Raw genomic sequence first — 16,329 nt, forward strand, 5'->3', positions numbered from 1 at the left:
GTTTACTAATCAGGCAGCGAATTCTAGCGGTGGGCGCAGAAATTATGCGTGTGATTCACATCCAGAAATTTTGGTATTTGATAGGCGAATATTTTATTTTTCAGTTTATTTCTCACGCTCGTCATTATTTTGAAGAATTGTACGTTAAATTTCAGGCCCGAGTTCCGTATTATAAGTTTATTTGTAACATGAACATGGAGACACATGAATTTGTTCTTTACCGAAGTTAGATGATAACACATTACTGGCGAGTACTGAAAGACTCGCGTTTTATTCCCCTCCCACATGTACTAGCTTAATTCTGAACAAACCAAATTAATTGCATTAACCACCTCAGAATCAACTAAGTGACCATAGTCACGGAACGACTATCTCCCTTTTGCGATTGCTGGGAATCCAAACCAGCCTCCGAGCAATCACCATGTATTACTTAAATTTCCTGAGCTATTTAAAACTAAAAAGCATGTGTCGCTAGTCACTACTAAAATTTATTATAATAATATCGATTGGATGCAGAATACACACACATTTTCTCAAGTCACGGGCTGGTCCAATAATTACACTGGGACGAAATTGATGCTTCCGTACACTTCATTATTTTATCAAGCGCTCGTGCCACCATCTAATATTTTCAAACGATCGCACACATCACCTCCTCCGGGGTAAAAATTTCAAATTAAATAGAGGACTCGAAATGGGGAGGAGTCTTCATAAATTCTAGCAGCAGTCGGTAGAGAAGTAACTGCAAACAGTATATTAACATTTCCATAGCACAAGCAGCTTATGTAGAGTGCAAGTGTGCAACTCCAGACTGTGTTTTATTTCGACATCAGCAGATTACGTCTGCCAAAAGGATTATTTTGTGTATGCCACAGAAAAATAATACACGAAATATATTCACTAAATAAATTTATAAACTTTTTAATAATGGACTTGGGTTTAAATTAAGTGAATATATTTTTTAATTAATGGACATAAATAATCACTGCTTTCATTCTAATGGGGGAAAATAACATTTCTTGAGCGTATGTTTCATCAAGTAAAACTCAAAAATTGTGCATGGAAAGCTAGTAAATTTCTTCATCTCTACACCTCAACCCACAAATATATTCATAGCTACGACATTGAACTAATTTTGCAAAACCAATTTAACAAGTGAAGACAATGCAAAAGTAATGTTCTGCAACATTATTAAATGTTTCGTTCATTCTTTAATTGTATCGTAGTAGTGCAGAACTGAATTACTATTTTAGGGTTGGTTTTGATGTAGTGATGTATTCATAGGGAAAATATTTTGTGTCGCTTTTCAATTTTAAGACAGCCAAGAACTGATTTTGGTCGTGAATAATTAAATAAATAAACAAACAAATGCTGGCACTGAAGCTCAGCGGACAAAATTTAAACGCGCCAGATTCGTCGGGCTGCACACATGAATAAGTCAAAGGCACAACTGAATAAGGCATGAGGAACATGAGGCGGATACGCCAACACGCCGAGAACAAGCTCACTGGACCTCAGAGTGTATGTATATAACATACGTCGTCGCGTTACCGAAGAAAACCAGGTCAACCAAACAACCAGATGGAAAAACGACAGAACGTAAGATATTTTGCTTGAAGAAAAATTAAGCAGGTAAAAATATAAAAGGTATGCCTAAATGTAGGATTTTGCAGCACAAGGTAGTGCACATGGAGGTTAATGAGACGTGGCTACAGTTACCGACAACGTGCTCATTAATTAATTAATTAATTAATCTTTAAGGTGGGTCACTGAAGGTAATGCGACAAGGTGCTCGTTATAACTGCCGTGGAACTTTTTTTGCGGTCATTTTTATCAAATTATGTGAAATAAAATTCCAACATAGTTTAGAATAATGGAAATAAGTGATTATTTTAACTGAATGTATGTAAATACTTTAAGTTAGCATAAAAGTGTCGAATATAGGAGAAATGAAATTAATGGATGAGACTTAAATGAAATAATTTAGTTGAGAAAAAGTGGGCACAAGTAGTATGTATATACTTAGAACGAGGACTACAGTCCCTAGACCTAATTTCCTTTGAGACATCTATTCGGGTGACATTATGAAAATGCTGCCTATTTATAACCACTTAATTTCAAACTTCCGACACCTATACTGAAGCCGCGGCGACATCGTCGCAGAAGCAGCAACAACCCTGAATGTATGAATGAGAGGGGGCTTGGTACATGAGAACAGGGTGGGGGAATAGACATGCACCTAGAAAAAAGTGATAGATAACTGCAACAAACACCACGTTTCCCACAGCATTAATGGCAGTAATCATGCATTGAAAAGAGAAAGTAAATTCCCATTTAAATGAACACAGCAATCAAAGGGTAAGACGCACTATAGCTCTGATTGCTTAGAGCACGTCTGGAAGGGCGGACGCAGTGAGTAGAGATATAACTCCGGTAATTGCAGTGCCATTGTGTTCGCGGTTGTTCAGCAGGACAGACAGGACAGATTCTGATTTTGTGAGTATAGCTGAATCTGACTAAACCATTTGGCAAAAGCGATTAGACAGAGCCCTTTTTTTCCCCAACCATGGGCGCAATGGGTGGCAACTTTTGCAGGCAATAATTCGGCCGGTGTGCAGAAGCGAGAGCTGGAATCTGGCAGTTATAAGCAACTGCGATGGCTAAGAGGGCAATCAGGACGCAGGTTATATACCTACTGCTATTGCGGAGGCCTTACAGGCATTAGACCTGATAGTATGTAGACACAATGGACTGTGCACTATCATAACAGAGACAAAAAAAACTGTTATGAAAAACTTCTAGAACCCCCTAAGACGACATTTGAAGAGAATTATTCATAAAGAAAGAGCCTCCTTACTGACCTGAAAAGAAAGAGCCTTAATTTCAAGAAGGTACTGCAGCTGATTAATTAAGTTCTCGACAAACGAACTAAATGGTCATCTCTCCAAACTCCAAATGGAGCAGAGAATAAATGGTTGTCAGTATACTCTATAGTGTTACGAACGCAGACAGGACCACGACACGCGTCAGGTTCGGAGCTGGCTGGCGGCCCTGCACGGCCACTGGTGTCGCGCCGTGTCACATGCCGTCTACTGACACAAAGCATGTCACGCGTTATAAGGGTCTTCGCTTCCCCCTCCCCCTCCGCACCCCTCGCGTCGTCCTTCCTGGGCGGTTATCTATCGCTGAGCGGCCTTGGGAATTCCGCGGCCCACCGCGCGGAGTGGCTCGGGATGACGCGACTCGTCACAGCTGCTCTCGTCGGTTCTGGAAAGACGATCCACTAGTAGAAAAGAGGCGACGCCGGCCTTCGCGGGAGTGCCGAGCGAGTTTCGAGAGTTCGGGACGTTCCGCGAGTGAAGGGAAGTGCGTCATCGGCGAAGAGGGCGAGAGACCCCCTCCCCCTCAAGAGTGGTGCAAGCATAGCGACGGGATAGAGAGAGTGCAACCGAGTGGCGCGAGACTTGAGTGTGTGGACAGGAGCGATGTAAGGGGCGAACCACTGTTGTGCCTAGCTCCAGTGAGTGCGAACTGTGGAACTTGAAAGACATTGAGTGACTTGCGAATACACATTTTAAGTGCCAGTGAGTGGTGATCGGACATTTTTAAGTACCATTATTTATTAGTAATTAATAAAACTGTAATAAAACCTAATTGGGATATCCCTTACGAACCGAGCTCTCCCCACATAGGTCGTAACAATAGTCTAAGGCAAGATGCAACTTAGTACAGATGGTTACTTATATACTAACCAAGAAAGACATTCCGAAGAAGAGTTTTGAAGCTGTGTTAGAGCCTGATTCAATTTCTACAATGAACTGAGCACTATGTTTTTATACTATTAGAGAAATCTATTGAGAGAGAGTATTAAATATTCCACAAATGAGATATCAAAAGTGAACAAGAAAGCAATGAACTACAATTTTCCCAGAATTGTGTCACTTAATGGATTGATAAGGTTCTAACAGACAACTCAAGAATGGAGGGTTTTCTCGAGCATTACAAACAACAAGTAAAGACCATGCGAAGGCAACATACACATAATCGTTCAAGACTATAGGACATTTGTCAGAAGGACACCCAGACAAGGAATGGTCGATCCCTAGGTTGAAGAAAGATTTTATCTTGGATTTCCTTGAAAAGGAAGACCAGAGCAGTAAAACTACTATGATAGTTTCTAAGGAATGTTGACCTGGCAAAGAACAAGTTACACGTCAAGGGAATACAAAAAATGGCTAGAGAAGGGGTCATCATTGAAACTGATGACAATATAACTGTTGAAAGATCTGAAGACAAAATCAAAGAACTTGGACTCAGATTCGAGATTCTAAAAGACAGAGGTCTGACAGTTATCATGTACGCTGTCCTGTATGAACATCATTCTAATTTAGCTAGTAAAATTTATATATAGAACTATGGAGGATCTGGAATTGCTCTTGATGATTTCAGGAGATAATTTATGGTCTGAACGAGAAGGGGATCTCGTGAAAATAAAGTTAATGTTTATTTAGTAGCATATATCTCTTAGAATTACGAACACATCATTAAAACATGATCAATTTAAACCCCAATTCTTTTCATGCAGATAAAGGACTATCTCGGTAACAAGATGCTTTAAGTGCCAGTACTATGGCCACACTATGAAATGTAGAGGGTCACTTATGTTCGATATGTGCATTAAGTGGCCATAAGTACACCAAATGCACCAACAAAGAGGCAGGAGAAAAATATGCCAAGTAACAAAGAAACTTTACTTGTTAGAATACTGAACAGCTAGAACACTACAGGATTCGGAAGAGCATTTATAAGAAAATGCTAAGAGATAAACATAAGAAATCGTTGCAGAACTTTGTAACATTTACGGGTACGCAAGGCCATTGGAAAATTGCACTGTATATGTATGCAGAAAAACTGAGAAAAATAACAAATACCTGGCGTCACCATAGCAGGGGAGCAGATATGTACAGTTGAGGAAAACTTGTTAAGATTTATGAAAGGATTATTACCAGAAGATTTTGAAGATAGTGAAAATGGTACACAGAAACTGAAGATGTTACATGAGTATTTCCCCTAATACTGAAGATGTTAAACAGTTTACGTTGCAGGAGTTACAGAATATTGTGAAAAACTTGAAGGCAAAAAAGGCTCCTGGTTATGAGATCATCATCCCTACAGAAATAATTTGGCAAAATCATTCCAAGATGTGTTAAAAGATATATTACTTGATGTATTTAATAAAACCCCGGCAGATGGAGATTTTCAAAAATTGTGTATTGAATATTATTATATATAAAGGGAAAAAACAAAGATTCTACAGGTATAAAGTCTTACAGACCACTAACCATGCTACCAGTAATTGGTAAGGTCTATGAAAGATTAGTTAACAAGTGCTATATACCTACACTGTTAAAAAATTTCACCTTCAATTAACGAAGAATCTGGTTACAAATTATCCAGGGAACTTCGTAAATTTACGGCTATCTTTGTGAATTTACGGATAATTAGTTCACTTACTTTGAACATGAATCTTAAAATAATTTTCTCGATGTTAAACATTAAAAAATTGGTTGTCTACAGTAAAAAACACTTATTTTGTTCACATGTGTTTAAATTTGTTTAGAATGAAACACACAACACGACTATCGAAAAACAGCATAGTTTGTACGAAGATTAAGTTATTTGAAATTACGAAGTTCTCTTTGTTTAATTGAGTTAAAACCCTCATTGAAAAGTTCGTAATTTTACTGTAATTTTTAACAGTACATCTTGAAGAAACAGAAGACTTACAAAATCGACAGTAGAAGGAAGAGTATGGAAAAGGCGATAATCTACAAGGACCAAACCTATTCTCGGAGTTACTCTTTAAATATTTGGAACCTTTGATAACGCATGGTTGTGCCAGATTATGTAGCGACTTACAATTTGGCATGTCCTAGAAATTTATACCAGAAAGTACAGGATTTTTTGATGAACAGTTTGTTATCAGTGAAATAGGACATGTACAATATAGAATGTAACTGTCCAAGATATGCCCTATGGTTCCCTTTTAGGTTCAATGCTATGGAATATAATATTCGATGAAATATTAAGGCAGTACCTTCAAATTAAAGTATGTATAATATCTGGATATGCGGACATTGAATGCTCTTAGTTACTTAAGATTCAAGAGCGAAACTCGAAATGAATGCGTAAAAAGCTCTTCGCACTATTTACTAGTGGACTTCAAAATGCAAATCACGAATATCACCTGGGAATAGTTTAATACAGGAACGTCTATTCCACAAAGAAAACCTACAAACAGAAACAAAGGACGACCTGTGCAAGTTGCCGAGACTCTCACGATTAACTTATGACTATGTTCGGTATACTGCACAAATATTAATGGCGACTTTTCAAAAGTTATGAGATGTTGCACCGGCATATTGGGGTTTGGAAGGAAGAACTTTGAAGATCATATACGATAGAGTTATGTCAGCATACTTACTTACGTACGCGGTCTCAAAACTGGCTCGAGCATCTGGACAAACGAAGATAAGTTAATGTAATCTCAGCGAGCTGCCTTATTAATGAAGCAAAGCCTATCGATTGAAGAATTGCAAGTTATAACAGGAATCATACCGATCGACAGTTTCTGGATGGAGAATGAACGGAGAACGAAAGATAACAGCAGTGGACAAGCGAAAAGGGAAGCTACCATGGATATCTGGCAACATCGATGGACATATTCTGATAAAGGGATACATATATATTATTACCAGATGTACGCTGAAGAGTTGCAAACAAATGTATCATGTTGATCATTTCCAGTAGCCAGTATTTGACTGGGCATGGCAATTAAGCATAAACTAGGTACTTTGGGATCGACACCACCAGAATGCAATTTATAGGGAGGATGATATGGCAAATCATGCTATGATGGATTGTGCTAAAGTTGAAGACATACATAACAGATATGCTCTACAATCCACAGAGCTGAACTATACATTTGAGAATTTGCCTATTATTGATAATGATTAAACATTTCAGTTTTGGAAGGCTATGACTAAGGAACTAGGGGAAAGACTCCACGAACTTTACAAATGTTCTGAGAATAGGATCGAAGATGAAGAAGAATATTAACATGTAGATGGATAAAGAAGTAAAACACATTAACTACGATACAGCGGAGAATATGGAAAAATTAGAAGAGAATTACTTAAGTAAAGAAGACTTTATAGGGATGAACCTAGAGTTTGTACGAAAATAGGGCTGAAGATGAAGAGAATAAACATGAAGATGTGCAAAGGAAGAAGATATACAAAATATTAAGTATAAATAAAAAGATATTAAAAAGAAAAAAATTCCGAATAATTAAGTACACGTTTTACACAAGCAATAAGTGACAGGTACAAGCAAGAGCAAGGCTGTATTTAATGAAACAAGTCAGAAGAAGATGCCTACCTTGAAGATGTTGAATTATAAAAAAGAGTATAGGTAAGGCGGATCTGAATACATTATTATGAAGATTAAAAATGAACTTATACGAGAAGTTACGTTTGTACACTCGTTAATGGAAGAATAAAGATCAAGAAACAATAAGATGATAGGTAGAGGATGGATAAAAATAGAGGTGAAATGGCGGCTATACAAAAGCCAATTTTCAATTACCCTTTTTCGTTATATAAGGGAAAGTGTATGCACTCCTAGAAAAAAATTAATTATATTATTACTAATGCTACGATTATTATAAAAATATTATTACTCTATAAGAATATGATAGTTTATTCGAGAAGGAAATTCTGTTATGGTGTTAATAAATACATCAAGAAAGTATACGACGGAGTAATGCAAATTTTTTCTATAATATTTAAAATAGATAAGCCAAAAAAAAAATCGAATTTAAGTCAATAAGGTCCAAGAACATACAGTTAAAGAAGATTAAACAGGAAGTCAATACCCCTAGATGCCATATAATGGGTTTGAATCTAGGTGGTTGGAAGAAATGGAATATATAAATGCATCGGAAACATGTTTGTCGGGACCAATAAAGCAAAGTGAATAAATCGCACTATGTATACAGTTAGTGACTTGCGATTCGATGGGAGACTTAATACACAATATCATATCGTCATAATGCTACCTTGCTCCTGGGGCCCCAAGTAGCACAAAAGCTCAAAGTATAGGCCGTCCCCCAAACCCTTCAAGGATATATGTTCAGCAATTCCGGCCCTGCTTATATGCAACTCCGGCTAAAAGTAAAATTTCTAAACCAGAATCTGCGAGTTACGGTAATCCGTTATCACTCAGTTTTAAACATTACTTTTCTGAAAGCTGTCGCGCCTCCGATAAATTATTCCCACGAGTAAAACCGTGAGAGTGAAGCAGACTTGGGCGAAGCAGGCACGGTCGCGGGCGGGCGCTCGCCAAGACGCCCTAATCCGGCCGAAGGACGCCGCGAGACGCCACCTGCCCCTGCAATAAATCAAAGCTGGCCTTTGTCCGGACGCAATGTCAAGGAAGGCTTTGCGGCCGAGCTAATACCGACCGGGAAGAGGCCGATCGTGCGACTGGGCAGGATAATTCGCTCGGGAACAGCTCTCATATCTGCGGCATTGCCCCCCCCCCCCACCCCCCCCCAACTCTTTTCCAAAGTTGGTATTCGATATCGGGAACGAAACTTATTTCAAGACGTAACCCACTCATAAGGTTACACATGAATTTATAAAACAAGGATTGGGAAACAGTGTAATCGTTCTTGTAGCCAATAACACAAATTTGCGCGATTATACCCGTTGAAAATTAAAGTCAGCATGAGAGAGTTCCAAATCAGTAAATGCCTAAAGTTTTAATGAAACAGTCCGCAATAGGATAGAAGCATTGCAACACAATTACGCCCAAAAGGATTGCATTTTATAAATTTAACTTTCTTTCCAAATCAAAAGATTTCACCACTTTTGCGGAACAAAATGTGCAATCCTCTTGCCGTTTATATATATATATATATATATATTATTTATTTTAATATTAAGCTGTGTAAACGCGCTACTACACGTAAATTATTGATTTCTTTTTTTGGCTACATGTCTTTTCTGAAGCTATTAAGTGAAGTATTGTTTATATGCCCTTAAATGCATAAAAATGTGTGTAAGACAGCGCATATTCATTATATCGTTCTGATTGTTTGTTGAAATAATCAGAATTAAGGTATTCATAACATGAATTTTACTGCATCTGAAATATTTCGTATTATGGAGTACATCGGCAATAGGTGAAGTTGGCAATACGTTTGCTCACACAGGAAACTGGGAATGTGAGAAATCTGTGCTAGTTCACAAGATCTTAACACCAGTTTCGATAAGACACTATTATTACACGCAGCAGTCCTTCTCTAGCATGGAGTCGTGCTGATAATACCGCATCGCTATTTGCACCTATATTTAATTGAATACGCATTATTCAAAAATATTACTTTTAGAGTTATCAAAACAAAAGACTATCTTACCTGTATTTTATTTTAAAAATAAGACTTGCAAAACATTCATGACATGTAAATACAGCAAATTTTATTACTATCTATATGACTTATCAGTAACTAATATGATCACACAAATCGCTAACAATCAAAGGTTAAAAATTCCAAATACTGCTAAATAGATTATTGAAAACCTGCAACGCATAAATGGACAAGTTAAAATAAAAAGGCGCTAGCATCCCAGAATACTAAAGTAGTTTTGCTGTCAGTGATTATGGCATGCATTCAGCTCACCATAACTCTATCGAACAGCATTTGACAATGATTATATCCAAACCGGCGACAGTGGCATAACAAACCCCACAGTCAACGTGTACTTGCTTTACAGAGATATCCAGTTTAACCTGTTCTTAGCAACAGCGGGGTGTATTGCATTGTTCATATTCAATATCAAGTACCAAAAAAAATAGTATGCGAGCCTAAGATGAATTATTCTAAACTCTAAATTCTAAGCACAGCAACGACATATCTGGCTATTCATATTTTGCTAATCTTTACCCCAAACTACTTTTCGGATTATCAGCTTAATACTAACTCTTAGTAAAGTTCTTGGATGGTTTTTTCGTGATTTTTTTTTACATTGCTGTATCGTATGTTTAAAAGCTGTTTTTGTAAAATGATTTTTTCGAAGTACATCTCCGAAAACCGATGGAGTTTATTACTAGACTAGTTTAAAATGAAATGAGAAAAGAAAATATGGGGGGGATAAATTTATGCTTGCAATAATATATGACGGTGCCCTGTTAGCATAAAATCACGCTGACTACTTAACCAGCAAGGCACTGCCGCACAATAATGTGACAAAACACAACTTTTATATTTTTGTCACTCACAAACTCAGCCAACTCCTTTCTCTCTTGTACTGGCGCTACTGCTGCTTCTATCAATTACCATAAAACATCACACTGACAAAATTTCAAATAAATTACTAAACTAGTTTTTAAACAAAGGATACATCTAGTGAGTAATGTTCAAATGTTAAAATAATACAATTTATAAAAACTATTAATCATCGAATAACCTAAAAACATTTTCTAAAATTCTCCTACGAGTATGAACAACTATTCTACTTGTTATGCCGACTACCTACCAAAACAATACACTTAGTAGTATAAAATATATATATTATGTGAGTTTTATTTTCTCCTACGCAGTACAGATGCCAAGACCAATAGTTTAACAAAGAGACGTAAAAGAGTAAGTTACACTAACATTTACAAATGCATCGCAGCGGTTAGTAAGTAAATAATAACAAGAATCCAAGTTATGTGTAACTAACATTGAGTAGAATAGCCTAACTACGCCAAGTATCCAGAAGCTATAGTGGTACAATTTCTCCTCAGACAGCAAACTGGCAACAACGAAGAACACAAAAACAGTGCCCAAGCAACGGCGTACCGTACAAACAGAACAAACACCACAGTTAGTGGGGGACCCTGTGAAGAGGTCGATTAGTGGCGAGCTATCTTCCATGGCAGCTTGGAACACTAAGTATTACAAATGGAATGTACAGTAGAAGTCGCCTGAAATTACGTAAGAAAATTACTTTTGATACATTTGGAATGAAAATTTGTTGTCCTGTCATACCTTTGCACACTCCAAAGAATGATCTTGATAAAATAATAACTACATGACAGAAAAAAAACTAATACCTAGTAACTTAGAACTTCTAAAGAATATTTTAAATTAGAATTTATATGAAGCAAATTAAAAACACTACAAAAATAAAGTATTATGTGATTATATATTCACAAAAGCTTTACCATTTTCAATACTGTACCACAAATTTACGAGCTCCGAGAACAAAGTTTTTTTCAAGGAAGTTCCCTAAAGTAAATATAAAATAACACATGACTGAACGAAAGAGCGTGCTGTTCTATCAAATTCTAATCGCCGGAGCTGTACCACAATACGTACACAACAGGCAGTTTTTTTTGGTAAATAACAAGCTTCGTTAGGAATATGGCTTTGATCGCTATCGCTAAAAAATATATATTCTTTGATTTTCGACTAGGCACGTGTACTTATTAAGAACAAACAGGCTCAGATAAACTAAGTTATATTTATTCATCACGGAATACTCCACACCAGAGTCAAATTATGTACGTACGCTTTTACTTTCGATCTTTACTAGTCGATAAGGTCAACTTCCATAAAATAATCACCGAGTAGTTTACTTGATAGTAAAACATTCGCTTCAAATAGATGAACTGAACGTTTTCACCTCACAAAATGTACCAAAAGTTCTTTCAATAATTCGAGGCAACTCACCACGCATATTCAAAGAAAAAAAAATATTTTATCATGCAAATAATCATGTTCGTGAAATGCAAAAGAGAAAAATGTAGACTATAACTTGCCAGCCACTGTAGAGAAGTGAATGCAAGACTGCGCGTCGATCATCCCAGACAACACAAGTTCTTTACAGCAAGAAATATATACACACGTATAATTCTGTGTAGCAAGACACACTACTCTGGGGGAGACGAAAATGAAACAACAGGTTGTTAATTCCGGCAAAATATGTTTTAGTCAGCAAGTATTTCTATGGTAGAAGTATTACAAGAATATATATATATAATTGATTCCAAAAGAAATTAAAGAGATACCAACCTACATAAACCAAATTACCACCGTCTACGAGGCCACTACGAAATATTTACGGCTGTCTACTAAGTATGGGGGAGGTTGAGCCGTCGACAGAAGAAATGCAGCAAGCATCGCGACGACCAACGTGTACCTTTACCTTACTGGAGGCGTCCTGACGACATGGCAGGCCGCGTCCGAGTGACGTCACCTTCCGCATTGCGCGGCCTTAACACACCGCGTGTGTCGTGAGCTGCAACTAGCGAAATCAACAATTTCTTCATTCAACAATAGTATAAGTAATCCTTTAACATTTCCATCAGAAAAAAAAATATTTTTTTACAAACATTACGCAAACATTAAGGCATTACTATTTATTCGCCCTTTCAGAAATAAAGAGTTAACACTGAAAAGTGAGCACACGAATAAAACTAAAAACTTAATGTGCAATTCATCTATGTAAGACAGGCACAAGTTCAAACCCACTACTGACCAAAAGAGTAAATACGGTATGTACGTATAAACATCGTGTAAACGTGGAAAGGGCCAACTGCTAAGGTGGTAGGTAAACGTGTACAGCACTACGCACGAGCAACGGTGTGGAGTTTCCAGAACGACAACTACCTACATCTCGCCCAAGAAGGACTCGGTATTTACCAGACGCCACATCACATTGAGGTCAATTAGGTCAAGGAAGGGGGAAAGGGTGAAACTGCTCTATTAAGTTGCTCCTGCCACTTACCACTATGTTGAATCCTTAAGATCTATTTAACAAAACTAACCGATCATCAAAATATCAATTACTTTTTCTAAATAAATTAAATTACTTTTGGAGCTAATGAATAGACAAAAGGACGCCCCCTTATTTACGTGCATAGGCTTAGTTGACTATACTAGGGTCTCTAAAAGTAACGAAACATTTTACCTAAATACGCGCTAATGACATGAGACACGTATGATCACATGCAGTCATTATACTTCTACAAAATTGATAACTTTTGGAAGAGATTGACAAATTCACTATCATGATACAAATAAAGGCGGGGTTAAAAATCGGCTTTTTGTGAGACAATCAAATGAGTTTTGTAACAATTTACAATACGGAAGTTACGAGAATAGAAAGGCCATACGACATGTATAATTGACCTAAATATTGTCAAGTCGAGCTACTCAGCACAGACATCAATGCCCTGCTAGCATTATCTATACCAATTTTTTAAGGCAACCACCAAGTCCAGTGCAAACATACAAGCAGAGCTTCAAATGACACATTACCCGAGAACCAAACATTTTCTTAAAAATTATATTAAAAGCTTTTAAAGGCCTTTCAATGTTCAAAACTGCATTGTATGTAGAAATACTCATTTTCTAGTCATTAGGTAGTACGTATATGATAAACGCGTATGAAGTTCAGCCTTACCACATGGCTTGAACAGGAATTCACCACCAGCTACGCAAGACTAAGAGGCCATGTCATAGCAGGCCTAACGCTTCCTGCCAACCAACAAACATTAGTTAACCTATCTATTTTACCGTCAATTCAGACTTATCGACAAGCAACAACCTCGGATGTATCACAGTGCACCAGCATGTGAGTGATGTGACATGGACCATTAAGAATGGGCACTATGACAAAAACTTTGTTGACACTATGGTGCGTAGATCATATCTGATTGATTCTTTCCTATGGTTTTCCCCACAACTCAACGATAATAACGAAACCCAAAGCTTTGGCGGGACTTGAGTACAACTAATAACAGTATATTTAAGTCAAATAAAAAACACGTTACATCAAAAAGTATATAAAATTGTTTCTTCGACTTTTATGAGGTTAAAATTATTTCGATTCAGAAAAGCAACCTATATAATTTTGCTCACAAAATACCATTGAAATTACAATAAAATTCCATTGTTACCACCAAATGAATTGTTATTGTTCAATACACTCACAACATATGGTAGACTAGCTGCAGTACCCGGCGTTGTCTGCGAGTTAAAGCAAACTGGATAACGCTTATATGACAGTGTGTTGGACATAGAGAAATATCACACAATTACTGTTTGTATGTTTATGATCTATGATTTTTTGTTTACCCATGGCGATCGGTTATTTATTATTTATTATTAATTATAAATTATGAAGAACATTAATCGAAATAAAAACTATCATATCTCTTAGGTTGGAAAAAATTACACATAAATGCCAATTTTCATCGAAATCGGTTGATTTGGTGAAGAGTTCACTGGAAACAAACATCAAGACACTGGATTTATATATATTAAGATAGGAATTATAAACACCACACAAGTAAAAATATATAAACATAACTGAATTATTTGTTTCACAAATGATTACGACAAAACGATCTATTTTTTAATATTTTTATTACAATTCCAACTGATGCTCTTACACTACTTTCATCTGCGATAAACGAGAATGGAGCTTCAGAACGGAGGAATTTCCATGTCGTCCATAAGAAAACACGCAAGCTAGGGAAATACAGTAACTGTAGCGTAGGAGAACATTAGAGGCGAAACAGGTGAAGTTAAACTGAGCACGTACATTGAGAGGAGAATGCAAAATAAAACATGCAATAAGAATAAACAAAGAATGAATATGTCGTATAAATAAAGAAGCCATGCATGAATGAATGTTAAGAGTCGTGATAAATATAAAATCAACATAAGAAAGAAGATAGTGTAGAAAGGTGGGAAGATATAGGGTATAAAGGAAAGGAATGGTAGAGTAGTAAAAACGCACTCTTAGGAAACACTTTAGATAAATTTATTAGCATGGTCATTTATCAGTTTGTCCAAAGAAAATGTTTAAAAAAAAGACGCACCAGCTTCTATGCAAAAACTAATTAAGCCCTAGCAAAACACAGGTTGTTCTGAGGTGTTTACACTCCATTTTGAATTGCTATAACTTTTTTTTTAAATTTCAATCCCAAGTCATTCATCAGAATTTCGACCATGATAGGCATTAGCTTATATACAAAACAGGTAACGGCCTGAAACCGCCTCGCCGGCTTTAATTATAACACGGGTGGAAAGGCAGGCCCTATAGTGACAAGGTCTTGCAGGCGTGCAGGATGGGACAGATGTGCGCGCGATTCAGGGGCCAGGTGCTGCGGGCGGTCCATTGTAGAGCCCCCAGCTGCCGGCAGATCCCAGCGGCGGGACTCACGACACGGGAGGCACACAACCCCAAGCATGAATGCGCCCGCCATACTGCGCTGTGTTTGCTTCCTACTGGTCGCGCATCTATATCAAGAACTATTTACAGTATCGGACTATAGGAACTATGAATATTTGCCTGAAGTTTCACAAATGTGGCGCCAAAATCAACAACAAAAATTAATCTGCAATGCTTATACAGTGAAATACCCATCACTGCAATACTGGCAAATGACGTGAATATGCTATAAGGTAACTGGCGGGTGAAGACGAAGCTTATATGGGTCCACTATAAGGGACAAGCGGTCCGCACCATCAGACGTGGACTGATTTCACTACACATTAAAAATAAAAATAATAATTTAACCGTAAACTTTAAATGGCAGGATTGGCACAAAACCACGAAGTTGCATTAACATTGCACTGAATGTTACAATGGGAAAATATACGCCAAACTCTTTATTTTTACTAGCAGCACAAAAGAAGCAAAGCTAAAAGCAAGAGACCCCCCCCCACCCTTTTTTTTGCACTTCGGGTAGCTGCAGGAAACATGTTAACCCAATCAAAGATCACAATTACTGCGAAAGAACAGGGTATCTAGTAATAAAGTTTAGTAAGTTAGCAACGCGCTATGCAAAAATTAAAAATAGTTGCCTAATGAAATGAATAAGTGAGCACGTGATAGCCTAGCAGAAAAAATTTTTGTTTCTACGCCGACGCAGCGCAATATACATTCAATTTCTGCACTAAAATTTGGACAAACTCAGTGCTATTATATTTCATAGCATAAGTAATAAGCCAACAGCAAACGGACAGTTTAAAATTATAAATTTACATTACAACTTTTAACCAAAGTAAAAGCCTGTTAAAACACCCAATGTATTCAAACAACGCATGCATCATTGTTTACATCACAAGGTTCGAAGGATCTAGTGGCTACGGCGTAATTTCAAAACAGCTAGAATAATTGTAAAAAACTATTTCACAAATGAAATGGGAAGATAATTCGATCCAAATTGTATGCTATAATTTTTCTTCGCGGGAAGAATGGAAAG

At 37.1% G+C, this 16,329-nt stretch overlaps 1 protein-coding gene across 4 annotated transcripts in view; it reads right to left on the minus strand.

Moving 5' to 3' along the window:
- Positions 1 to 16,329, minus strand: part of LOC134537311 (RNA-binding protein Musashi homolog 2) — a 511,410-nt gene that overhangs the window by 72,787 nt on the left and 422,294 nt on the right. Inside the window, exon 4 of one of the 4 annotated variants that reach the window (XM_063377613.1) lies at positions 12,258 to 12,356. The exons of the other annotated variants lie outside the window; for them this stretch is intronic. The gene's annotated coding sequence lies outside the window, so the exon portion shown is untranslated. The remainder of the gene's footprint in view (positions 1 to 12,257; positions 12,357 to 16,329) is intronic. 4 annotated transcript variants of the gene reach the window in all.

The sequence above is a fragment of the Bacillus rossius genome, chromosome 1 (genome assembly GCF_032445375.1).
Source record: "Bacillus rossius redtenbacheri isolate Brsri chromosome 1, Brsri_v3, whole genome shotgun sequence".
Taxonomy (NCBI): domain Eukaryota; kingdom Metazoa; phylum Arthropoda; class Insecta; order Phasmatodea; family Bacillidae; genus Bacillus; species Bacillus rossius.